The 27428-nt window shown below is 45.8% G+C and overlaps 1 protein-coding gene across 2 annotated transcripts in view; it reads right to left on the reverse strand.

Moving 5' to 3' along the window:
* Nucleotides 1–27428, reverse strand: part of PLXNA4 (plexin A4) — a 487488-nt gene that overhangs the window by 243573 nt on the left and 216487 nt on the right. The window lies entirely within an intron of this gene.

Genomic DNA, 27428 nt, shown 5'->3' on the forward strand with positions numbered 1-27428 from the left:
ATTCAGACCGTCAACACAGCTGTCCTCTGCCTCCTCCACCCTCTCCTGCTCCTCTGATAAACTGCCCAGAGGCCACCGCTGGCCCGTCTGGTCCATCTGTGGGCCCATCACTGACTGAGCACTTGGGTCTCAAAGCAGCAGGGCCCCCCCCGCGAGGCTGGGGAGAAGACTTCAGATGCTGAGAGTGGGGACCAGGGAGGGAGCTGGCCTCACCTTTCTAGACTCCGGGCAGCGTGAAAGCTGACCTGACCAGCAGAGGGAGGTGCTGGGGCTTTTTGTGGATGCGGAGGAACAGGGGGCTTTGGGGTTGGAAGCCCTGTTGGCCTTTGTTCCTGTTCAGTCACTAGGCTGTGCCAAACTCTTTGCGATCTCATGGACTGCGGCACGCCAGGCTTCCCTGTCCCTCACTATCTCCCGGAGTTTGCTCAAATTCATGTCCATTGAGTCGGTGACACCATCCAACCATCTCTTCCTCTGCCCTCCCCCTTCTCTTCTTGCCCTCAGTCTTTCCCAGCATCAGGGTCTTTTCCAATGAGTCAGCTCTTTACATCACGTGGCCAAAGTACTGGAGCTTCAGCTTCAGCATCGGTCCTTCCACTGAACGTTCAGGACTGATTTCCTTTAGGATTGACTGGTTTGCTCTCCTGGCAGTCCAAGGGACTCTCAAGAGTCTTCTCCAATACCACAGTTCAAAAACATCAATTCTTTGGCACTCAGGCTTCTTTATGGTCCAGTTCTCACATCCACACATGGTTACTGGAAAAAAACATAGCTTTGACTATATGGACCTTTGTCGGCAAAGTGATGTCTCTGCTTTTTAATATGCTGTCTAGGTTTGTCATTTTTTTCTTCCAAGGAGCAAGCGTCTTTTAATTTCATGGCTGCAGTCACGATCGGCAGTGATTTTGGAGCCCAAGAATATAAAATCTGCCACTGATTCCTCTTTGTCCCCATCTATTTGCCGTGAAGTAATGTTGGCCTTGGCCTTCGAAACTCCTCCCATCCCCTCCCCAATGGCCCGACTCTGGGAAATAATTCCCTCTGGTCAATCCTTGACTGCCCCTCAGGCTAGCAGCACAGTCTGAACAGGGAAGGAACGTGGGAAGGAGCCCACACACTGAATGGGGAAAGGAACGTTCATGAACATTTGCTGAGGAGTGCTTCGTCCCACCAGAATCACCTTCTCTTCTTGCAATTTCCAATGAAAAGTAGAATAAGAAGCAACAAAGGCCATGGTCAAGCCCTTGGTTTCTGGAGTCAGACCCATCTCTGCCACCTGGCTATGGGATCAGCCTCTCAGAGCTGCAGCTTCCTCCTCTGAAAGGGGAGGAACCCTTTCCTTCCAGTCATGATCGCTGTGAGAATTAATGGAAGCAATTGCAGGTAAATGGCGAGAGAAAGGTTTCATAACATGAGTGTCTTCTCCCCTTCCCTGTGCTTAAAAAATATCCAGTACTTCTGCTAAAAGGCATCATAACGGAAACAGATCTTACCAGTCAAGTACGTTACAAAATAATGTTGGGAAGAGAAATTTCTTGGTATAGGGACAAGTATGTATGAAATACCACTTCCCAAAATATTGCTCAAACATGAAAAAAAATCCCAAATTCCTTAAGGTTTTCCACTCATATATGTGAACATCTCCTGCTCCCACTTGCCAAGATGCTTCTTGGCTTTCCTTTGATGCCTTCAATTTCCACACTTGTTTTCAGCTCTTCTGCCAGAGCCATGTGCTTGTTTATTTTTACTACATTTTTATGACGTTTCTGCTATAGCAATAAGTTTTGCATTATTAGCTTTATCAAATAACAGAATGTCTGGGTGGCTGGCAGATATTATTGGCCTGGTTTTTATGGCTCCATCCCAGAATACTTTTTGTGCTTACTTTCTAACTTGTTCTTAGATCCATTCTTAACTATGTGTTTGTGCCCTTATTAACACACATTTAAGGGCTAATTATTATGGTACAAACTTAGCATCAGCGCAATGCCAATTGCTATAATCTTATTGTTATTACTTAATCACATGTTGGTGTGCTCAATTCCGTTCCACAGATGCACGTAGGAAAGTTGCTTATAAACCTAATGTTTACAAACTGAATTTCTTTTTATATTCATTAGGAACCTTCCCCACCCAACACAGAGTATTACACCTTGAAATATCTGTTTGGCAAGTTCAGTGTGTTTGGGGTATGGAGTTTCCTAAAACTGGAGGGAAACCTTGTTAAAAAACAAAGAGAAACAGACAAGCAGGATCTCATCTCTGCAAAGCGTAGCTTCTTCTACTGTTCTTATTTGACTGGCTAAGTCTAAGAATGCCTTGGTTCTATCTTAAGAGGCATAGAAAGCATGTACTCCCTCCACTGATCAAGGGGGAATCTGAGGCAGAGGACAGGGCGTATCTTGCCTGGCCCTGCCATGGGGTCCCAGCTGTGCTGGTCTCAACAGAGGGGGCCCTCTTGTCTGGCATGAACCAAGTCTGTTGTGCTTCTTGAAGGCTTTGCACCTCCTGAATGTCTGTGCTCTTTTCATGGCAGATCTGTTTCCCTTATGGAGCCTGAACCCAGTTTTTTTTTTTTTCCTCTTCCCCCCCTGCCACATGCCCTCATTGCTCACTGGCCCCCAGAGATTCCCACATCAATAAGAGAGGGGACCTCTTGGAATGTTCCCCCAAGGGAACATCAAAGGAACAACTGTCCTGGTGGGATTGGATTAATGGCATCTGAATTATTACAGCCCGAACTGTGCACGCCTGTGAGCTGAGGGTACCCACAGATCGTGTGTGCACACGGGTGCATACTGAACATGTGCTTAACAAGGGGTTTCGATCAGGGAGGAGCTGAAATTCACCAACAGGCATCATGTCATTTTAAATTCATGGTCTGCACAATTGAGACAGGAAGAGTTTTGTTTTTTTTTTCTTCTTCTTCTTTTTTTAAATCCACTAGGGTCTCACATCTTTCTAGGGCTTGGTGATCTGGAGTGGAAGTGCTTTGTGCTCACTTTTTTTTTTTCTTTTTCCTGCTGTGCCTTACAGCTCTGCTTTTCTCATCAGGGAATAGAATATTCAGATGGTGGAGGGTGGTAGGCTAGTGTCTTTCATAAAAATAACTTTTGATCAGAAAGCACTGTCATTATCATCAGTGTCATTTAGTACTAATATGTGTAGGTTACTGACGAGGGGCAGGCTGCTTAGTGCATGGGTCTGTGGGTGTATTTGTTTGTACACATAGTTGCATGTCCCTGATGCACCCCTGCTCTGCAGATGGGTCTAATTAATGTAGGCAAGGAAAGCTCTTGGAGAGGGATTCTTTTCCTTCAAAAAGGAAGAGGTTCTAGCTCCTCCCCCTGCTTAGCAACCAGCACGTACAGATGCGGCAAAGGCAGAGAATTAGAGAAATGGTCTGAAGTCCCACAAAGGCCTCCTGGGAGGCAACTTGCTGACAGCCCCAGGAAAAGGTGGAGAAGATCCCCGAGTCCCTTTCAGCACCGATGTGGTTTTAGGGTAAATGAGTCTTTGAGTGGCTTTGAAACAAGGGTTGGTAAAAGATCAGGCAAACGCATGTCTTCCTCTCCTGGGCTTATAAATTGGGGGGTAGTCCGGTATACAAGCACCCCCTCCTTCGGAGAAACACTCCATTAAGGGAGGTCTTGGTGGCAGGCAGGACCAAGTGCCCCTACTTGGGAAGCAGAAGGAGCCAGACACCTGCTTTTCCTGCCTCTGGAATCTGGGGACCTGGCCTGGTCAACGGAGACTTGCTTCAGCGAATCTGGATCTCCAGCAGGCAATGCACATGAAGGATGGTTAGAAATTGCTCAGGATGGCAGGGGTGAGTCATGGCAGGGACAGCACATCCAGCTGATGTTCTTGCTAAAAGATGACTGTCACACTTCCAGCTGCCACAGTGCCCCGATTCCTGTGCTCCATGCAAGCCCGCTCCTCCAGCTTACCCATCAATCTAGGAGGCCCTGATCTCCTTCCCCATAAATTCTCCTTTTGATTAAGATAACCCGAGTCAGTCTCTCTTAGTTGCAACTGAAACATCCTAACTGATAAATCCCCAAGACAGCTGACGTCAGATTTCATTAGCTGAAGGGCAAGTCCCACTGGCAACGAGCAAGAAATGCACCCAATAGCAATCACCATTTCCATATAACATCCAGACAAATGAGACCATCAGGGGCTCAGCAGACGCTTTCTTTCATTCATTCATTCAATTAACATTTATCTAGCACTAACCATGTGTCTGACACTGTTCTAGGTATGAGATACAGCAATGAAAAAGAGAGCATCTCTGTTCTCATGTGGTTTATATCCTGATGGCAGGAGAGACAGGCAGTCATAAACAGGCATAGAAATACTTCCTATGTCAGTGTTTCTAAGTGCTGTGAAAAGAATAAGCCTGGGAAAGAGGGGTACAGAGTGCGAGAGATGGGAGTTTGGCTGCCTTACAGAACAGGGTAAAGTGACAGTGGGATTTGAAAGAAGGAAGAGAGCGAGTTATATGGACACATGGGAGAAAAGAATTCCAGGAAGAAGGAACTGAATGAAGTTGCAGCGACCGCAGCAGGAGTCTTAAGGATGTGTTGAAGAAACAGCAAGGATGCCAAACATGGTTGAAAACTACTGAGCAAGGGAGAGAATCCGGAGCGAGAGCAGGAGGCCATCTGGCAGAGGATGTCAAGGGCCACCATAAAAACTGGATCTTACACTGTGTGAGAAGGGAAGGCACTGGGAGATTTTGGGCATGGGAGTGACACAATTCCACCGATGTTTTAAAAGGTCTCCTCTGGTTGCCTTCGGGATGAGCATCAACTTTGGGATGGTGGCATGGGAAGAAGCAAAGAAACCAGCGGGGAAGCTATTGAACTAGTCCAGGCAAGAGAATATTGTGAGTTGGGCTAAAGTGACCCAACTAGATGGGTCTTCCAGAGATGGTGGAAGTGGTTAGAGCCTGCACATCTTTGAAAGATAGATAAAGCAGACTGTTATAGTCAATGGAATGTAGAGTGTGACAGAAAGAGAGGAGTCAAGGTTAACTCCAAAGTATGGCCTCAGCAACAAGAGCGGAATTGACATTAATTTATTGGAGAAGACTGGGAATGGGGCAGGATTTTATGGAGAAGTCAAGAGTTAACAGTGGGCATGTGAAGTCTGAAATCTTTATTAGACTTCCAAGTATAGATGCTGAGCAGGCATGTGGGTAAATGAGTGTGGAATTCAAGAGAAAGATATGAGACTGGAGATGTGATTTTTGTAAATCACCAGCATCTAGATGGTGTTTGAAGACAGGAACTACATGAGACCCTCCCCACTCCAGGTAGTGAGTTAGAGAAAAGAAGAGGTGCAGGGGTGATGGGCCAAGGTATTCCAGTAAAGGGGTGTGAGAAGGAGCAAACAGTGAGGTAGACAGGAGGGAAGAGGGGAGAGAGAGGCAGAAGGAAAAAAGCAGAGAAAAAGAGAGGAGGAATGGGTGAGGGGAAGGGAGGAGGCAAGAGAAAGAGACAGAGAGATCCAAGGCCAAGAGAAAAAAAATGTTTGAGAAAGATGGAGTAAGACCTCAGAAATACAGGTAACTTTACATCTCAGCGAACTAGAAAAAGAAGAAAAAACTAAGCCAAGAGTTAGAAGAAATGAAATAATAAAAGACTAGAAAAGAAATAAACAAAATAGAAAAGCAATAGGAAAAAATGAGACTAAAAGTTGGCTTTTTGAAAAGATGAACAAAATTGACAAACCCTTAGCTAGATGAAGAAAAAAGAGAGAAGACTCAAATAAATAAGAAATGGAAGGGGAGACATTACAACTGATACCACAGAAATAAGGGTTATAAGAGATTACTTTGAACAACTGCATGCTAACAAATTGAATAATTTAAAAGAAATGGATAAATTTCTAGAAGTATACAACCTATCACTACTAATTCATGAAGAAACAAAAAAACTAAACAGGACTATAACTAGTGAGGAGAGTACATTTTAAAAAATTAGAAATAAAATCCTTCCAACAAAGAGAAGTCCGAGAACAGATGGTTTCACTGAAAAATTCTAGCAAACACTTAAAGAAGTGTCAATCCTTCTCAAAATTTCCCAAAATACTGAAGAGGACGAAACACTTATAAACTCATCTTATGAGACCAATATTACTCTGACCTCAAAGCCAGACAAAGACAATGTAAGAAAACTATAACTCAACATTTCTGGACAAATATAGATGCAAAAATCCTCAGTGAAATACTAACAAACCAAGTTCAACAGCATAGTTAAAAAAAAAACAAAAACAAAAACTATACACCAGGACCAAGTGGGATTTAATTCCTGGCATGCAAGGATGGTTCAATACACAAAAATCAATCAACGTGGCACATCTCATTAATAGAATGAAGCATAAGAATCTCATGTTCATCTCAATAGATGAAAAACATTTGATGAAATTCAACATCTTATCATAATAAAAACACTCAAAAACAATTAATAGAAGGAAATTGCCTCAATTTAATAGAGGCTGATACATGAAACCCTCACAGCTAACATAATATTCAACAGTGAAAAAACAAAAGCCTTTTGCTAAGATTAGGAATGAGGGAAGGATGCCCACTCATGCCACTTGTACTTAACATAATACTAGAAGTCCTAACTAGAGCAATTAGGCAAGAAAAAGAAATAAAAGGCATCCACATTAGAAAGGATATTAGGAAATGACATAATCTTATATGTAAAAAAGCCTGAAGATTACACAAAAAAGGGTAGCACTAATAAGCAAATTCAGCAAATTTGCAGAAAACAAATCAACATACAAAAATCACTTGGGTTTCTACACACTAATAAACTGCTTGAAAAGAAATTTAAGAAAACAATCCAATTTATGATACCATTAAGAAGAATACAATACTTTGGAATAAATATAACCAAGGAGGTGAAAAACTTATTAACTGAAAACTACAAAACAATATTGAGAGAAATTATAAAAGGGATACATAGCAAGACATTGATGTTCATGAACTGGAAAATTTAATATTGCTAAAATGTCCATACTACCCAAAGTGATCTTCAAATTCAGTGCATTCCCTATCAAAATCCCAACGGCATTTTTTGCAGGGAATAGAAAAATCAATCCTAAAATTCACATAGAAACACAAAGAACCCCAACTAGCCAAATAATCTTGAGAAAAAAAGAACAAAGCTGGAGGCATTATACTTTCCAACTTTTTCTACATGAAACAACAGTAATCAAAACAGCATGGTTCTAGCATATAGCTAGACATACAGACCAATAGAACAAAATAAAGAGCCCAGAAATAAACCCTTGCATATATGTAGATGGGCTTCCCTGGTAGCTCAGAGGTTAAAGCATCTGCCTGCAATGCGGGAGACCCGGGTTTGATCCCTGGGTTGGGAAGGTCCCCTGGAGAAGGAAATGGCAACCCACTCCAGTACTCTTGCCTGGAGAATCCCATGGACAGAGGAGCCTGGTGGGCTACAGTCCACGGGGTCGCAAAGAGTCGAACGTGACTGAGCGACTTCACTTTCACTGTATGTACATGGTCAAATAATCTTTGACAATGGTGCCGAGAGAGTTCAGTGGGAAAAGGACAGTCTCTTAATCAAATAGCACTGGGGTCTCCACAAGCAAAAGAATGAAACTGGACCCTTGCCTTACACCAGACACAAAACTGAACTGAAAATGGGTTAAAGACTTAAAGGTCATACCTGAAACTATAAAACACTTGAAGAAAATATAAAGGAAAGGCTTCATAACATTGGTCTTGGCAATGATTTCCTGGATATGTCACCAAAGCACAGGAAGCAAAAGCGAAAATAGACAAGTAGGACTACACCAAACTAAGGGCTTTGGTGCAGCAAAGGAAACCACTAACAAAGTAAAAAGGTAATCTACGGCGTGATAAAAATATCCACAAACCCTATATCTGATAAAGAGTGAATATATAAGGAACTAAAACAAAACACATAAAGGACTCAGTAACCTCCAAACCCTTCAAACAATCCAATTTAAAACTGGGCAAAGGACTTGAACAGACATCTCTCTTAAAAAGACATACAAATGGCCAACCAGCATATGAAAAGACATCAACATCGCTAACAATGAAAGTCATTTCATACCTGTTAGGGTGGCCATTATAAAACAAACAAATAAACAAAACAGAACAAGACAAAACAAAAACAGAAAAAAAGCGAGTGTTGGTTAAAACGTGGAGAAATTGGAAACCTTGTGCTATGCTGGTGGGGATGTAAAATGGTGTAGCCACTGTTGAAAATAGTATGGAGGTGAAATATTAAAAATAAAGCTACCCTAAGAGTCTGCAATCCCTCTTCTGGGGATTTTTCCAAAGGAATTAAAAATAATATCTTAAGGAGATATTTTCACTCCCATAGTCATTGCAGCATTAGGTAAAAACAATCTAAATGTCCATCAGTGGATGAATGGGTAAAGAAAATGTGGTATATACATAGAATGGAATATTATTCAGCTATCAAAAAGAAGAAAGTCCTATCATATGCTACATGGGTGAAACTGGAGGCCATTGTGCTCAGTGAAATAAATCAGTCACTGGACAAATGTCGCATGATTCTATTTATAGGAGGTGGTTAAACTCATAAAAGCAGAAAGCAGGATGGTGGTTACCACTAGGGGGAGGGGAGAATGGGAAGTGACTGTTCACTGGGTACAGAATTTTAAGTGGTAAATTAACAAACAGGTGGACAAGGCTGCAGTCTGAGAAATGACACCAACACAGCAGAAGACAACTAATGAGGGGTTTGAAGGGAGGAGGAAGGAGAGATGCAGGGACGGGAGAGCAAGAACGGGAACATTTGATATCTCTCTTTTTTTTCTTGTTCTCATTTTTTTGATAAATTTATTTATTTTAATTGGAGACTAACTACTTTACAATATTGTAGTGGTTTTTGTCATACATTCACATGAATCAGCCATGGGTGTACATGTGTCCCCCATCGTGAAACCCCCGCCCACTTCCTCCCTAATCCCATCCCTCAGGGTCGTCCCAGTGCATCAGCCCTGAGCCCTTTTTAAAGTGCACTCACGGAAGCAGAAGTGCTTCTCTGGTGGCTCAAACGGTAAAGAATCCACCTGCAATGCAGGAAACAAGGGTTCAATCCCTGGGTTAGGAAGATATCCTGGAGAAGGGAAAGGCAACCCACTCCAGTATTCTGGCCTGGAGAATTCCAAGGCCAGAGGAGCCTGGCAGGCTACAGTCCATGGGGTTGCGGAGTTGGACACGACTGAATGACTAACATTTTCATTTCACTTTTACAGAAGCAGGATGTCCAGTTCTCAAAACAATTGCTACAGAAAGTGAAAACACTTTACTAATAGCGAAGGCGTTTGGAACTGGAACTTCTTAGAAGCTCCTACAGGTAGGTGAGAAACTGGGGTTCCTTTTCCTTCCCGACTGCACCCCTCCGAGTCTGCTTCCCTGCCCCAGTGCTCCAGTGTGAACACCGGCAGCTCAGACGTGGCTGTCTGTGTTAATGGTAAAGTTAGGTTTACAGCAATTTAATCAGCAGCATTAATAATGTCACCTAAGCTTAATGATACCAATTATAACCACAGTAAACACTGCTGAACAGCTTATAAACAGTGATATTAAAGATGAACTTCCTGCATTCGGTCAACGCTGTTTTTAGAAAACAAAGTGGAGGGGTTCGTGTTTTAAATATTCCTATATTCTCACTTCTACTCTGAATCAAGAAAAACACAGAACGGCACACCCCTGCAAGGGAGTGTGTGTGTTTGGGCACAGTGGCTTCAGTCATGACCAGACCACAGTCACGACACTGTGGACTATAACCCACCAGTCTCCCCTGTCCCTGGGATTCTCCAGGCACGAATACTGGAGTGGGTTGCTGTGCCCTCCTCCAGGGGATCTTCCTGACCCAGGGATCAAACCCCCAAAGCCCACAAGGGAGTAGTCCTTTAGTTTGTTTGTTTGTTTGTTTGTTTTCCTTTATTACCCATAGCTGTTTTGACTGTTTGGTGAGGACAGATCTCAGTCCACTGTAGTTGGCCACCATAATGGAAGTGAGACCCAGGTCGGGGTATCATAGAATCGACCATCCAGGAACAAGGACATGGCTGGATAATAACTCTAGCTCAGGAAATACTGTTTCCAAATCCTCAGCAAGTCCTGAGATGTCCAGAGGCAAGCAAAGGGGATTTATAAAGGTCAAACAGAGAACCTGTCAAAGCTCTAACCCAAACAAAAAATAGGAGGTGAGATTGAATTAGGACTGTTTCTCTGGTTATGCGGCTCTCATAGGAATGATGGTAACTGACCTTCTTCTTTGAACATGTGTTAGAGAGTCAAAAATGTTTCTGGAGGAATTCTCATTAGAGAAGGAAGGAAACAGAGACACATGGAAGGATTCCCAAGGAGAGGTTGGGAACCAAGCGAGGACTTCAACATTCTAGGCAACATCTTTGCTTACACCGGCGGCAGCATCCAAATGGACAGACTGGTAGGAGGGACGTGGGGCTTTTCAGCCAGAAGTCTCTTCCAGATATAAGAGCCTTGAAATTTTACTAGTGTCCAGAGACACCTCCATCTAAAATCAGCAGAATTCCCCAGTCGTTTTTTCTCACAGGAAACCATGAACTCTGCAGAGACCACGGGGGTAAACAGAGAAGGTGGCTGATGAGCCAGAACTGCTCAGCCAAGGTGGGACCCGCCATGGTGTGCTGAGTGCAAAGCTCTGTTCCCTGCATTTCCCTGTCCTCCCTTCCACACCCTCTCACCTTTGTGATTCCCCTCTGCAAGGGGCTTCCTTCACCTTCTTCTGATGGTCAGGAGTGCATGACTCAAGGAAAACTCCTCGTACGTAGGATTCTAGCCAAAGGGGAATTCCTGTCCCCATCCCCGTGCCATGATGTGACATGCTCTTGGGAATACAGTCATATGGGTTATTTTTGTAACGATGCCCCCCAGGAGTTGCGTAGTAGGTAGCCTCTGAATCCACGTCCACTTTGGGGAATCTTAAGATATCAAAAGACACCAAAATTCACACGTTGTCTCTCTACCCACATTGCCACAAAGATCAGACAGAGTCTTTGACATCTGGTCTCAGGTAGAAGAGGGGCTCAGAACGTTTCCCAAGAAAAAATCAAGAGCTTCTCATCTCCCTCTTCATTCAGTTCCCGGAAAATCGGCCTTCTCTTTGCCTCCAACGCAAGCCATTTAAGCCTAAGATCCCCCATGATGGCAGACTCTTCAGGCGGAGTTTACTGCAGTGTTTGGAAACGGCCTCGTGTGTTTTTATAGATTTGTGTGTAGGCCCAGTGGTCTTAGAACTCCACAGGCAGCACTAAGAAGTACATAAGAGTGCTGGGCTGAGCCCAAGTTAGAGTGAAGGATTTTGTTAGGCCAAAGTCAGAGAGAGAAATTACAGGGCCTTTTCTGCCAAAAAGCAGGAGGCTGAGCACAGAGCACTCCACTTGGACGGAAGGACAATGACATGTATATTTATTTTCCCAGTCAGCGCACCTCAGTGGAGTTGAGGATTTGTGAACAAGATGCAAATTCCACGGCCACCACTCACTTCTTTTTTAGACCCTGAAACAAAATATTTCCGCGGCTGCATCTATGTGGCATCAACAATCTGCAAGGGAATTGAGGAGTTTATTTAATTATCCAGATATTTTGAAATATATGAATCCTTTCTTTTTCTGCCTCCAATGTAACCCAGATGTCTGTCTTCTGTAGAGAGTGTCTACGACTCAGGTTTCTCCTCTGAAAACCAGGGGGGTTTCAAGCCCAACTGTCTCAAAAGAATGTCCTTTATGTGAACAAGTGATCTCAAAACAACGGACCCACACGTTTTGGGAGAATAAAACATGAAGACTACGGATGATAGGTCTAACTAGATAGTGGCAGGGCCTCTAAATATGGAAGAAAATTGTCAGAGTTTTGGAGGAGAGTGTTGGGGGAGAAAAAAAAGGAGAGAGGAAGTGATTGCGCTCTATTAAATTCTCTGGAAGTAATTAGCTCTACAGGGTCTTCAGACATGGTGATTTCAGAGGTTCCAGGCCATTATTTATTCACAGTTAATTCCTTAACGCACAGGTTCATTCAACAAATATTAATTCGATCCTTGCTATATGACAGGAACTCTAGCAGGTGCTAGAGATAAAGGGGTGAAACATGCTTTTTTTTCTGCCTCATTTTTTTTTAAACTTTTGCAAATGAGTTGTTACAGTTGTGACAAGTCCTGTGGGAAAAAATTGTGAAAGAATTCTGCCAATGGGTATTGATGACATGCTCTCAAATGGTGTTGCTCAGGGGTGGGGTGAGGAGGGGTGTTTCCTCCAGGGCAGAGCACGTAAGGGGAAGAGGAGGGGCCCCAATGGCCAGGATCTGGCAGGCCACATATGTGGTGTTCAGCTTCATCAGGAATGCAGTTAGAATCCATTGGAGGGTAGAGCATCATATAGAGGGAAAAACACCAGAATCAGAAGACTTGGGCTCTGTACTCAAGTTGACATCTCAAGGAGCCAAGTGGTCCTAAGAAAGCCATGTCTCCCCAGCCTCAGTCTTCTCATCTGTAAAAGGGTCACAGAGATAGACTCAAGACTACAGCTGGAAGGCATCTGAGATTTTTGTTTTGTTTTAGTCCAGCTCCCTCCTAGTTCAGAAGAAAACAAAAATCAAGGTTTCTAATATCCATTCTGTCTGCCTCATTTGACTGAGGCAGTGAGCAGAAGAAATAATGCCCATAAACGTGTTCTGTAAAATGACATGTAATACCTAAGGTGGTATTATTATGATTAGTTCTGATCTCTTCCACCCTGGCCACAGACTCACTCGTCTCAGTGTCCCTCAGCATTAAAACAGAAAAATGGAGCTGTGCCTGTATGTGTATATATCTGTCTGTGTCGGTCTGCATCTTCATCTCATTATTTAGATCTAGAGAGAAAGGAGGAAAGACAGAGCTGGGAGACGGCTGCGGTTGTACGGCATTATTTACAGGGAGGGGGCCAATCCTGAGAACAGCCGAATCCCCTTGAGAGCAGTGACCTAATCAAGATGTATAATTATCTGCCTTATCTAAATGAAAGCATCATTTGAGAAACAGTAATGGGCCTCGGTGTGGCTTCAATTGCTATATAGTTCTCAATTGCTATTGAGTTCTCATTTGCCATGGAGTTCAGTTGCTGAAGGGTAATTATAATGTTTAACAAATATATTCCCTTTAGGGACCTGATGTTAAAGACACAACATCCCTTCTCTCATTTCACTGAATTACCCAGCTCTCAGGACCATGGCTACCAACCCCAGAAGCACAGGCACTTCCTCCTCTGAAGCTCACCTTTCTACCAGTTCAGCTGTCAGAACCTCATGGTCTCAGGGGCCCAGAAGAGAAATCAAGGCAGGACCTCCAAGTGGGTCTGCACCCCCTAAGTAGTCGTGACAGTTCTCACTGCCCTTCATGTCTCCCTAATGAACTCCAGGACGGCTTGGGAGAATGTGCTTAGTTGATTATTTATTCCCCCACCCCAGGTTCCAGGCACCAGCCCTTCCCCACTACACCAAGACAGAAGACTGTGAGGATCAGAGTAAGGAGGGGCTCACCCTAACAATGCAGATCAAAGACACTCAGTTACCCTGCAGACCACAGGACTACAAAAAACAAGGGCCCTGAGGGACTAAAAAGCCTCTTGATGAAAGTGAAAGAGGAGAGTGAAAAAGTTGGCTTAAAGCTCAACATTCAGAAAATGAAGATCATGGCATCCAGTCCCATCACTTCATGGGAAATAGATGGGGAAACAGTGGAAACAGTGTCAGACTTTATCTTTTGGGCTCCAAAATCACTGCAGATGGTGATTGCGACCATGAAATTAAAAGACACTTACTCCTTGGAAGGAAAGTTATGACCAAACTTGATAGCATATTCAAAAGCAGAGACATTACTTTGCCAACAAAGGTCTGTCTAGTCAAGGCTATGGTTTTTCCAGTAGTCATGTATGGATGTGAGAGTTGGACTGTGAAGAAAGTTGAGTGCCGAAGAATTGATGCTTTTGAACTGTGGTGTTGGAGAAGACTCTTGAGAGTCCCATGGACTGCAAGGAGATGCAACCAGTCCATTCTAAAGGAGATCAGCCCTGGGTGTTCATTGGAAGGACTGATGCTAAAGCTGAAACTCCAGTACTTTGGCCACCTCATGGGAAGAGTCGACTCGTTGGAAAAGACCCTGATGCTGGGAGAGGCAGGACGAAAAGGGGACGACAGAGGATGAGATGGCTGGATGGCATCACCGACTTGATGGACATGAGTTTGAGTGAACTCCGGGAGTTGGTGATGGACAGGGAGGCCTGGCGTGCTGCAATTCATGGGGTCGCAAAGAGTCGGACACGACTGAGCAACTGAACTGAACTGAACTGAGATTTCCTTTCTTTAGCAGGCATGTTGCATATTCTTTATAGGCTAAGATCTCAGAGTTGAATGGTGTATCTCTCAACCAAACACACACGCACACACGGATCTGGAAGAGGAAGCCCAAACCCAGGACTGTTGCAGAGAGGACTGTTGCCCAAACCCAGCACCTGGGTCCACACTGGAGTTTTGACTGTGGCACAGAGGTCTGCTTGTGAGAGATAGCTGGTGGGTGCTGCCCACCTCATTTGACTGATGTAATAAGCACAGCCCCGGATCCCCACCTTGTCTAGCCCCTGCCCCTCTGTGTCAGTCTACTGAATGTATGCTGCTTGAAGACAGGGGCCACACCCACCATATTCACCTTTTATCTCTAGTGGCTAGCCCTGCTCTTAACCCTGCAGAGGCACTCAGTAAATGTTTGCAGAATGGACGCTAAATGGCACATGGAGATGAGTAAAATGTATTATATTACAGCAAGCTGCCTGCCAACCTGTTCCAAGATGTGGATGGCCCTCCATGCCATCCCCTCTCCCCAAGGAGTCACCCATAATGAGCCCCAGGGGGCGGGCTGCTGCTACACAGCTCAATGTGAACTCACAGGGCACCTTCCAGGGGAAATTGGTAAGAGCTGGGAGAGCAAGAAGTATCCTAAGTGGGTGTATGGCCAAGGTGACAGCCACAGGGACCGTTCCCTGTGCCAGAGGCCAGCATCTCCAATGGGTCCTGAGGGTCTGTGACGCCTGGTGTGAGACTTACCACTGTGAGAACAGAAAAACACTGTGTGGCCACTGTAGGTACCTCGTGAGCTCAGAGAAAATGATGGATTGATTGATTTGTTTATTGGGCCTTTTATTTATTTTGCCCAGAGTGATGGATGAATTCAGCAAAGAGAGAAGGAGAGAAGGGACAATCGTATTTGCAGGATGGTCTGTCAGCTGCAGAGTGGCTGAGCCAGCGTCCCGTTACTAGCTTGGAAAATAACATTTCTCTCCAGGCCTCACTTAATCCTTCATTGGGAGAATATTTTTTTTCAACCCACATTAATAAAAAACAATAACACAAAATGTGGACAAAGGAATGGTTAGAGTAGGAAGCGTGAGTGAGGCAAGGAACTCGTTTAACAGAATTATTTCTGTGTCCCTTGAACACTTTGATTAAAGCCATGGGACCTCAATCAAAGTCACTGTAAGGAAAAATGAAAAGATGTCTGAGAACAATTTCGTTCAGGAATTTCTCCTCCTGTATTATATTATGATGGGGGAAGGGGTTAAAAAAAAGTTCTATTTGACCCTCCTTTGATCTTTCAAAGTAAAGAAGAACATTTGAAAAAGAAAAAGAAGAATAGAAATTGACACCAATCTTGTTTCCCTTCTTTTCTTTACTTGCATTAATAACTCAAGTGGATTTGAAGTGAGGTACGACCAGCTATTGAACCCAGGACATCCACAAATAAAAACCAGAAATATGCTTAACTAGAGGGAGTTCAAAAGGCCACTAGGTCACCAAGGACCCTCTCTTAGTCACAGATCCTCTCCTGTCAGCTGGTCTGCACACAAGGCAGGAGACAGTTTAGAGGACTTGGTATCAAGGTTAAGTCAGATCAAGATGGAAGGTGAGTGAAGAGAGGCCTTCAACTTATATTCCCATTGTGAGTGGATTTTCTGCAGATCCACTTGCAGTAAGGGGTTCCTTCCATGCAAGACTGTTTGCTCCACCAATCTCAAAAAGGTGGTCGAAGGCAGCAATATTCAATTAAGACAAGGCTGCAAGCACTTGACTTATTTCTGGGTCAGGAATCTGTGTAACTAGTTCCATGGCTCTCCAAAGATGGTCATGCCTTTGATATACCAGCTCTCATGAACCTTTGAAATTTCATGAGTAAATAGTGATAAACCAGGGGCATCTAAACTAAAAAAAAAAAAATGATGCAGATGGTAGAAGTACAGAGATGGGATGTAACCTTCATCTTGCCTACTAATTCTGACTGATTGACAGTGACTACATGTGTTGAGAATGATTCTGAGGATGTCTGAATTTCATTAGGAAAAGTGAGCAATCGACTGATGCCTGCTATAGGGGTAGAAGAAAGCACTGGTACCATATGCCATGCATATGGCATCTTGGGTAATTGAAAAGAGTACTGGATATGGAGTCAAAAGACTGTGATCCAATGCACTTGAAAATATGTGGGTTATTTTCAAAATATCTTTTGATATTGATTTCTAACATAATTCCATAGTGATAAGACAGCAGACTCCGTACGATTTCAATCCCTTTAGACCATGAAATTTTTGCATCTTGTTTTATGTTCTTGGGTATGTCTCCTAGTTCACAATCTAGAGGAACTTGAACAGAATTTGTATCCTACTGTTGTCTGAAAATCGTATAAATCTTAATTATGTTAAATTGGTTCACAGCGCTTTTCAGGTCTACTGTATCCTTCGACTTCTCTGTCTATTCATTCTATTAATTTTTGAGAGTTTGATATTGAAATTCCAGCTAAAACTCTTAATTAATCTACTTTAAAAATTGCAATATCTAGTGGAACTGTATGTAACCTTGTTCTGTAATTTACAAGCCTCCTCTAAGCGTGTTATCCTACCTTCATAATTAAAAACAAAAAAATGTAAAAAAAGACCATGATCTATGACCTTAGAAAAGACCAAATCTTTCTGAGTCACAGAACTAACACTAATGACAGAAAATTGATATACATAAACGGACTTGGCAATTTGTGTAACATGTTCACACATGCTATTCCTTTTATTTAAAAATTCCAGTAAAAAAATACATATATATATATCATAGAATTGATGCTTTTGAATGTAGTGTTGGTGAAGACTCTTGCGAGTCCCTTGGACTGAAGGAGATCAAACCACTCAATCCTAAAGGAAATCAGTCTTGAATATTCATTGGAAGGACTGACGCTGAAGCTGAAGCTCCAGTACTTTGGCCACCTGATGCAAAGAACTGACTCATTGGAAAAGACCCTGATGCTGGGAAAGATTGAAGGCGGGAGGAGAAGGGGACGACAGAGGATGAGATGGTTGGATGGCATCATCGACTTGACGGACAGGAGTTTGAGCAAGCTCTGGGAGTTGGTGATGGACAGGGAAGCCTGGCGTGCTGCAGTCCGTGGGGTCATGAAGAGTCAGAACGACTGAGTGACTGAACTGAACGGAACATAAAGTTGGGACTTCCCTGGTGATCCAGTGGTTAAGACTTCTTGCTCCCAATGCAGGGATCCTGGGTTTGATCCCTGGTCATGGAACTAGATCCCACATGCCACAACTAAGACCTCGTATGATATAATAAACAAATAAATATTTTTTAAAGCTTTAAAAACACATAAAATTGAGCATTTTAACAAATTTTAAGAATACAACGCAGTGGCAGTGAGTACATTCATATCGCTATGCAAGCATCAGCACTATTCATCTCCAGAACTTTTTCACTTTCCCAGATTGAAACTCTGCATCCATCAGACAACAAATTCCCATCCTCCCCTCCTCCAGCCCCTGGCAACCACCGCTGCGCTCTCTGCCTCTATGAATGTGACTCCTCTAGGACCTTATAAGAATGGGATCGCTCAGCACTCACTCTTCTGTGTCTGGCTTATCCCACTTAGCACATCTTCAGGGTTCATCTGTACCATCCATGCTGTGGCACATATCAGAACTGCCTTCTTCTCTAAGGTTAAAGACTATTCCATTTTATGTATAGACCAGTTTTGTTTATCCATTCTTCTCTCAATGGACACTTGAGCTGTTTCCAAATTTTGGCTCTTGTGAATATTGTTGTTCTAAACCTGAGTAGGCAAATAGCTATTCAAGTCCCTGCTTTAAATTCTTTTGGGTATATACCCCAGAAGAGGAATGATTGAGTCATGCTAATTATCTTTTTTTTTTTTTTTCAGGAACCACCATACTGTTACCATCTCTTTTTAAATTTCAATTAGTAATGCCTGTTTGGAATACTTCATGGAGAAGTTAAAGGATCACAAAGAGACAAAAGTTGATGAAACTCAAAAGGAAGTCAGCCTGGACCTGGATTCCCATCCCTCTCTTGCAGCTGCCCGAGATGCAGGTGGCTCCAGCAGGGCATCAGGATGGAGGAGCAACAGCTTGAGCCTGTCTGCCCTGCCACCCGCTGATGTGCAGGGAGCACATGTCCCTGGGCCTGGACCAGCTCTCTAGTGGGAAGGCGCAGGCTCACGGGCAAGAGTGTTTCCCTTGGCAGGGGGATAGCTCAGATGCTGCCTCCTGGAACGTAGACCCCTCCATGGGAAGGGCAAAGGGGAGGGAAAGATGGAGAAGGGTGGATGGCCACAGTGGGAGGAAGCCATTAACATTTTGGTTGTAACATATTCATGCTTGGGCTTTGTCCTGTGTTGCAAATAACAGGATATTCTGATAGAGACTCAGCTTTCAAATAACAGGCTAAAAAGAAAGAAATGCACTGCCTTTCTTTGTTCCACAAAGGCCCTGGCAGCTGGCAAGACCCAAGCTAGTCTGCCAGAGTACAAAGCTTTAGAGTTCTTGTCCTTCCGATGATGGGGTGGTGGTCTAACGCCAGCCCACAGCCATTAAGTGGCTGAGCTGCCTGGATGCATCCCATGCCTGGGCACCATTGGCATCTGGGAGTGGCGACTAGCCCAGTGGGCTCTTCCTTTCTCCATAAAATTGTCTGGAAGTCACTGGACTTAGAGGGCCTGCGGAGAGTCATTCAGCCCAAACTCCTGCCTAGAGAGGATACTAGCAAAACCATTCCAAACCAGCAAGAATTCTTCTCACTATCAAAACTCTCCTTTTTTTGGCGCTGTTCTGGGGATGTGGAAAATGATGGTCCCTTTTTCAGTCCATCTTCACGGTCTAACATGAGGTGGAATAGGCAGGCTTTGGGATCCAGCTAACTCAGGCTGACTCCCAGGGCTCACAGTTATTAGTTTGTGAATTTAGGAAAATTACTCCAATTACTATACTGCTTAATCCTCACATTCTTCATCTGCAAACTGGAGATAAACAAGAATGCTTGTCTTATCTCACTGAGTGACGCGGGGTGCCTGGCACCTCAGAGCACAGTGTAAGCTGAGGGTTATACTCCCTCCAGGAGGAGGCATCCCCCTCAGGAAAGGTACCAAAAGCCCCTTTGACAGATGTCCACCTGGGCAGATGCCCTTCCACCAATGCCCCCAAGTGCTGGGTTAGCCATTTGCTGGATGACAATGGCTTCTCACCAAACTTGAAGGTCTAGGAATAAAACCTGACACTTCATCTCCTCCAAGTTTGCATCTGGTGAGCTTAATTGCTCCATCAATAAGCCAAGAGCACTCAGTAGTGAGTAAATAAAAATGCTAGCTTACTATGGCCCCTGGGTGCAAAGAGGAAGGCCTCCTTCTGAGTGTCTTCATGCCCTGCCCCTTATCTTTCCAGGGGCCCTTAGGGGGCTGGTGGATTCTGGGCACACCTCTGTCTGGAGGAAGCCACCCCACTCTGGGGCTCAATCTTCCTATCTCTAAAACAAGGGGTTGGACAAATTCATTTCTTGACTGCTTTATATTTTAATGGGTCCATGATTCTGGGGCTGTGGGTGAAGGGTAGGAATACCAGGAAAGAAAAAGACAGGAAAGGCTACTGACACAAGGCAGAGGGTAAGGGTGGGGCCCAAACTCAGGACTCCTGCTACTCAGGCGGAAGGAGAGGAAATTCAGAGAGAGGAAAAGGAGATCCAGAGAGAGGACAGACACCTGCAAGGAAATAGCTTCTCTGCCAAGTCCTCTCACATGGAAACCTGTATCCCTAGGGACACTGTTGAAACTCAGTTCCTCTGAGAACTTAAAAACTGAGCTGGCAGTGCTCACTGCAAATGGGAGAGCTGGATGACCCTGCCTCCATCTTTTGTACCAGTAACCACAGGACATGGGATTCTGTCACCCTCCCAGTCCCCAGGTACCTCGCTGTGGCTCAGGGAGCTGGGCAACTCCCAAAGTGACACAGTGAGATCAATTAGAAGGTGTGAACCCTTCTCAAATATGACTGGTTACAGGAAGCTGCACACTGAGAGAAACTGGAAGAAATCTACAACCCTGGTGGGTCTGACCCCATACTCACGTCACAGTGACGAGGAGATGTTGTTCAGTACCTGAAGAAGGAGGGGGACCAATAACGAACCCCCATCTTGCGGGAATATCACAGATGACTTGGTCCAGATGAGGAGCTGATACGGCTGGGCCAGATGATCACGTGTGGAGACAGCACGTCCATGGAGAACAAATGCCCACAGGGACCCGAGAAAGAGGGACAGAAGGAACCAGCAAAGGGCATTGGCAGGAGCTGAATGTCTGCTAGGACTCAGGCTCTTTAGCTGAACTGACTTGAGTCCTCACAACAGACAGGTAGTACAGGTCTGTTGTTCCGTTGCTAAATTGTGTCTGACTTGTTATGACCCCATAAACTGTAGCACACCGGGCTTCCCTGTCCTTCACCATCTTCCAGAGTTTGCTCAAATTCATGTCCATTGAGTCAGTGATGCCCTCCAACCATCTCATCCTCTGTTGCCTCCTTCTCCTCTTGCAGCAGGGTCTTTTCCAGTGAGTTGTCTCTTTGCATCAGGTGGCCAAAGGATTTGAGCTTCAGCATCAGTCCTTCCAATGAATATTCAGGGTTGATTTCCTTTAGGATGACTGGTTTGATCTCCTTGCTGTCCAAGGGACTCTCCAGAGTCTCCTCCAGCACCACAATTCAAAAGCATCAATTCTTCAGCACTCAGCCTTCTTTAGTTCATGGAACTTCTGGAATTCATGTAGTGTGGATCTTCAGATCCATATGTAACCACTGGAAAAACCATAGCTTTGACGATACATACCTTTGTCAGCGCAGTGATGTCTCTGCTTTTTAATATTCTGTCTAGGTTTGTCATAGATGAGAAAGTTGAGAACGGGAAGGCTGATTAGCCGAGCCTTGGCCTCCCAGGGGTGAGCAGTGGAACTACGCTCTCTACACCGGGTCCCCGGCCAAAGCCGGCTCCTTCCACTGGGTCACCATTCTCTTGGTGCTCCAGGTCTGATGGAAGACAGAGACCACTGTAGGGGACAAGGAGTTTGCTGTGATAACATAGAGAACACTCACACGGAGTAAGGAGGGTGGGTAAGAGAGGAGGATGCCTTGGGAAATGGCCGTAGAGTAGGGTGTAGATTGAACCCCTCAGTAAATCCTGAGAGCATGAGCGAAGGTGGGGCAGGGTCACTTTGGGAGGAAGGGAGTAGAACAGAGGCATTTTTTTTTACTATTCTATGCTAGTCAGGTTTTTTTTTTTTTTTTGGTTGAATGTACAAAAACTATTGATCAATTATTAAGATTCAAGAGGAAAAGGCAGCAAGGACAGTACAATGTCAGGCAGAAGGAGCAGAGGGGAGGGGCGGAAGGGGAGAAGTGGGTGGTCCACACAGGCCTCTCTCCCCATCACTCTCCTTCCTGCCAGCAGCTCCAGGGACTTGCCAGGCGTCCACAGGAGCAGCTGCGTGAGCCCGAGTCCAGCTGGTGGGACGCCTCCACTGACCTGGGGCCCAGAGGAGAAGCCAGGGCCCTGCTCTCTCCTGTCAGCCCTATCCTCACTCCAGCTGGCATGTGGAGAGGTCCCAGGCTGGGCCCTCGGCAGCTCGTGCCCAGCCGTGAAGGCCCAGACACCTGTGCACAGGTGTGCCTCATCCTTCCTGGCTCAAGGACACCTCATTCCACTCTGGGCAGCGTGCCCAGCTCAGCCAACAGCTGCAGACAAGGCTGGAGCTGGGGGGGAAGCGGACGCACATGCCTCTACCAAGGAGCTGGGCACAGTCCTAAAGCATCTCGGCCCAGGACCTCGAATAGCAGGGCGGCCAGGGTGGAATTTGCAGTCACCATCCTTGAGCCAGGGAGTGACACTGGATTTCAAGCACTGACCTTGGGCCCCCACCTCCCATCTGCAGTCATAACTGCATACACCTCCCACGGCTCACAGCCCCACCCAAGGGCCAAGTCCTTCCCCAGCCCTAATCCAGAGCATTCTCCTGAGCCACCCCAAGCAGCCAGCTCCTCAGCTGGGTGACCTGCTTAGATCTGCCGGAGACTGATGCGCCCAGCTGCACAGGCGAGCCTGGAGGCTCCCCCAGCCCTTTAACATGAGTCGAGATCCCCAGCGCCTCCACTATTTGACCAACACAGCCCCTTTCAACTCAGTCTTCCCCTCGAGCAAAATCAGCAGCAAAGACGGCGCTAAGTGGAGTGACCTAAGCCCCTTCCTCTGATTCTCAGGCCCCAAGAGCCGCCCAGGCGCCAGCAACCTGCTAAGACATAGCACCAGACCCCTTGCTGATATCATGTGAGTTTCCTCCCTCCTCAGTGAAAGGGACAGAATTGTGGTGTCCAGCCTGGAGGTGAGCAGAGAGCTCCCTGAGCCTGGTGAGAACTGAGATGAGCAGAGGGATAGTTTCAGCCGCCGTCCCAGAGAGCCTCCCAAGGGGGTCAGGCTAATAAGCCCACTGGCTCTGCTACGGAGAGGCCCTGGCAGGTGCAACAGTCACCACCAAGACAGAGTACCACCACCGTGTCAATGGTGAACAACGCTCCACCGAAGCCTCAGCCAAAAGGCAGGCAACGTCGTGTCTACCCCGACACCACTGCTATGAACAGTGGGCTCGTCAAAGAAAGGGAATTTTTACAGACTGTGGAGGGATGATCTTGACACCTAATCTGTCCATTACGGCCCCCTGAGAAGTAGGTAAAAATTGCTAATTGCCACAGGGCCCCAGCTGGCTAGTTTGGAACACGGCTCCCAAGCTTTTCATACTGAGTCAATGAGAGTCAGCGTGGTTCCTTGCCACCCAACCTCAACCCTGTTTGGAAACTAGAGAGTGAAAAATCCAGACACATTCTGCTCAAAGTGCCCTTTCGGTGGGTGGGCTCAGAGAGACCCCCACATCTTTCTATCACAGACTCTGCCCTGCATGAGATTCCAGGGATGAAGCAGGTAGCCAGCTGCAACAGGGATCCCCTGAGTACCCATAGGCCTCTGAGGCCCGAGACATCATGGGTTCTCGGCTTGGACGCAGCCTCTCAAACACTGAAGGACACCCAGCCCAAGGCCTTCAGTGATATTCTGTGGCCTTAAATAACCTTTAGAAAATCATCCATTTGTTTGGGAGGAAAAGTCTATATTTAGATAATAAAACTTGTCTTGCTCTGTCTATATTTGGCAGTGCCAACTCTCCTGGACTGAGTGTGTTGCCTATTTCTACTCCTCTCATATCACTAATACAAGAGAATATAAATGCCAGCAGGAAGCAAATTCACTCAATGGAGCCATGAGCAGGTGCTTTTCTTGGGTTCTGTTGACTCATTTTTAGAGGCTTTCTCCTCACCTGCTCCAGCTCCTGGGTGCTATGACTGAGCCAGGCCAATTCCTGCATTTAGGGAGAACCATATTTACAGAGAACCAGAGAATCCCAGGGACGGGGGAGTCGGACACGACTGAAGTGACTTAGCAGCAGCAGCAGTCAATCCTAAAGGAAATCAACCCTGAATATTCACTGGAAGGATTGCTGCTGAAGCTGAAATTCCAATTCTTTGGCCACCTGATATGAAGAGACAACTCACTGGAAAACCCTGATGCTGGGAAAGATTGAGGGCAGGAGGAGAAGGGGGTGGCAGCGGATGAGATGGTTGGATAGTACCACTGACTCATCGGATATGAATTTGAGCAAACTCTGGGAGATAGTGGAGGACACGGAAGGCTGGTATGCTGCAGCCCACGGAATCACAAAGAGCTGGACACAACTCACAACTGAACAACAATATCTCCAAAAAGACATAGCTGTCCGGTGAACTGACAGCCCAGCTCTGCCCCGAGGGGCCCCAGTGAGGACGTGCAACGCCCACAGCAGGTAGTGAGAGATGGTGTTTGATTTGCAGGGGCCCCTGAATGAGTGATAGCTACGTGTGGACAGCCACCCTGGTGGGCAGCGGGAGAGGCAATGGAGGATCGGGAAAGTGGAGAGGAAATCCCAGGGCAGAAGAACATGCCGTGGGGGAGGACCTGCCTCGGGACTAGGATTTGACTGAAAGGGACTGTGTGTGCCTCTGAAGTCAAGGCAAAGAAGCAAGCTGGGATACAGAAGGAACCAGGGTATATGTTCCTTGGCTCCATGGTATGTATACAATAGGAACCAATGGAAGGGAGGGGTGCAGGGAAGGCAGAAGAAGGAAAGAATGACGTTAAGACAATGGCCATTTGAATGAATGAGAAAAAATGTTTATGAAAAACTGCCCCAGACGTCCCTCAGGGATGGCCCAGGACCCTCAAAGGCAAAAAGGCCCCCCCATCTTCAGCTGACAGTTGCCTACAGGTGGGGTCTTAACTCAGTTCTAGTGACATTTCTCTCTGATGACCTTGAGACCTCTCAGATGTGAGAGCCTATTTCTGAACAGAGCTCCAAGAAGGAAGTGTTGGAATGGGGCATTAGTCCTGGTGGAGGAGTTAATAAAACCAAGGTACTGAGAGGTCTGAAGGCCAACACCGAAGTGACATGGAGGGGCGGGGAGCAGACTGCCCAGGAGGGAGGCTCGGATTGGAGTGGGGCGGTGGGGGAGTTGAGGGTTGGTCACAGTGGTCCTCAAAATGGAGGAATCAAAAAGAAGGTGCCAGGGACAGCGAGTGAGAAGGAGTGAGTGAGAAGGCGCCAGGGACATCATCACAGCCCATATAGGGGCCTGTTGATCAGCCCCCTCCAACACCCCCCTAATTCACACTCAGCCACTGAGGAGCGCTGGAGTTCATATAACAGCCTGAGGAATCACCCTGGGACACTTGATCAGGAAGGTGAGACGTTCAACTGGGAACAATTCCAGAAATTCCTTGTGCATTCCAGAGCCAAAAAGATACCATCCTTTGATGATCTGTGTCACCACTCTGTGTAATTAATGTGGATCATTGCCTCTAGATTAACACTAATACAATTTTGGTCCCAGCCCGGTTCTTACTTCCTATCAGTCAACTCACCATGACCCAGTGTGACCAGACATACACACACACGCTTTGGAAAAAAACCTATATCCATGGGCCATGCCACATGGCACCACAGGAGCAGCTGCAAGGCCAGGTATTCAGCAAAACAAAACAAAACAAAACAAAAAGGCAGAGCAGATTTCCTGCCAGCCAAGAGCTTAACTTTTCCAATCCAGAAGAAGCAGGAGAGAATGACTAAGCTGAGTCTGAGAAGATCGCCTTGACTGTTCCTGTCATTTTGATTTGTAAGTTTCTGCAGAAGAAATGATGCACCATTTGGTATCATCACATTGATCACATAGGTATGGTGTGTGTCTGTGTCCTCAAGCGTCTCGTCCTCATTGAAGGGGTCTCCTAACACATTTTTTGTTGGGATTTGTGGATACTGTTCTTCTTAAAGAGGTGAGATAGGCCCATGGCAGATCCCTCCTCCTAACGACATCACCTCAGCTACTCCACACCTGTTCTAAGCAGGAGTAGAATCTTCTAAGCCAACCTATGTGTCTTCTCTATTTTAAAATACCTTGATGGTTAGTAGATGCTACTCATCACCACCTAGATCTCACAGACTGGACACCAGCATGATGAACAGGAAAGATGGAGGCTTTTAGAATCAGACCCACAAAGGATCAAATTCAAGAGCCTGGAATACTGTCTGACACACAGCATGTGCGTGCGTGCGTGCCTGCTCAGTCACTTGTCTTGTCTGACTCTTTGCGCCTCCATGGACCGTAGTCCACTGGTTCCTCTGTCCATGGGATTCTCCAGGCAAGAATACTGGAGTGGGTTGCCAAGGCTTCCTCCATAGGATCTTCCTGGCCCAGGGATCAAACACACGTCTGCCTGTATCTCTTGCACTGCAGGCGGATTCTTTACCCATTGAGCCACCTGGGAAGCCGGACACACAGCAAGCACTTGATAAATATCTGATAAATGAAATTCTGGTTCTGCTACTCATCAATGGTATTATGTAAGTTCTTGAAGGCTCAACTCTCTCACTATAGAAAGGGAAAGTTGGGATGCTTACAGAAACTAATCTATGCCTGCGGGCTCTGTCAAGGGTTTGGCATGGAGAGGAGGGCAGTTCTCAGGAAACCAACATTTCATAAGCGTCTACTTGCAAAGTCATAAAATACTTTGATGCAATGCCATTATAAATGACTAAACATTCACTGAGTGCTTACTATTGCCAGACACTTTTCTATTGGCTTAGCATCCATTACTGCTTTTAATCTACCACACATTATATGCTTAGTCACTCAGTCATGTCCAACTCTTTGCAACCCTTTAGACTGCAGCCTGCCAGGCTCTTCTGTCCATGGGATTCTCCAGGCAAGAATACTGGAGTGGGTTGTCGTTTTCCCCCTTCAGGGGATCTTCCTGATCCAGGGATCAAATCTGTGTCAACTCCTTCATTGGCAGGTGGATTCTTTACCCATTGACCCATCGGGGATGCCCCCCCCACACACACACACACTATGGGGGTGGGTAAATACGATTATCCCCATTTTGCACGGGCGACAACGATTTCAAGTTTTGAAAGTGGCCGAGAGATGACGTGCCCTGACGGTGGAAGCAGTGCAAAGCCTATAGGGCGCATGGAAGGGAATGGCAACCCACTCCAGGAAGTATCCTTGCCTGGAGAATCCCATGGACAGAGGAGCCTGGCAGGCCACAGCCCACGGGGTCGCAAAGAGTCAGGCACAACTGAGTGAATAATACTTTCACTTTTCTTTCATAGGGCACATGGACCAGCCCCGGCTACCCACAAGTCCTGCCTGAACTTCCCTGCCAACTTCATCCCCAGACTCAGCAACCAGTGAACCCACCATTGGCCATGCCCACTCTTATAAAGTCCTTCCCAAGGTCTAGAGAAGTCCAGAGGCTGGGAAAGAAAAGGCAACCATTCCTTAAACACCAGGATTCTATGACTGCAGCCAGGGCACCAAGTTCTCAGACCGAGTTGCTGAGCCCACAGGGGCAG

Source organism: Ovis canadensis, chromosome 4 (assembly GCF_042477335.2).
Source record: "Ovis canadensis isolate MfBH-ARS-UI-01 breed Bighorn chromosome 4, ARS-UI_OviCan_v2, whole genome shotgun sequence".
Lineage (NCBI taxonomy): Eukaryota > Metazoa > Chordata > Mammalia > Artiodactyla > Bovidae > Ovis > Ovis canadensis.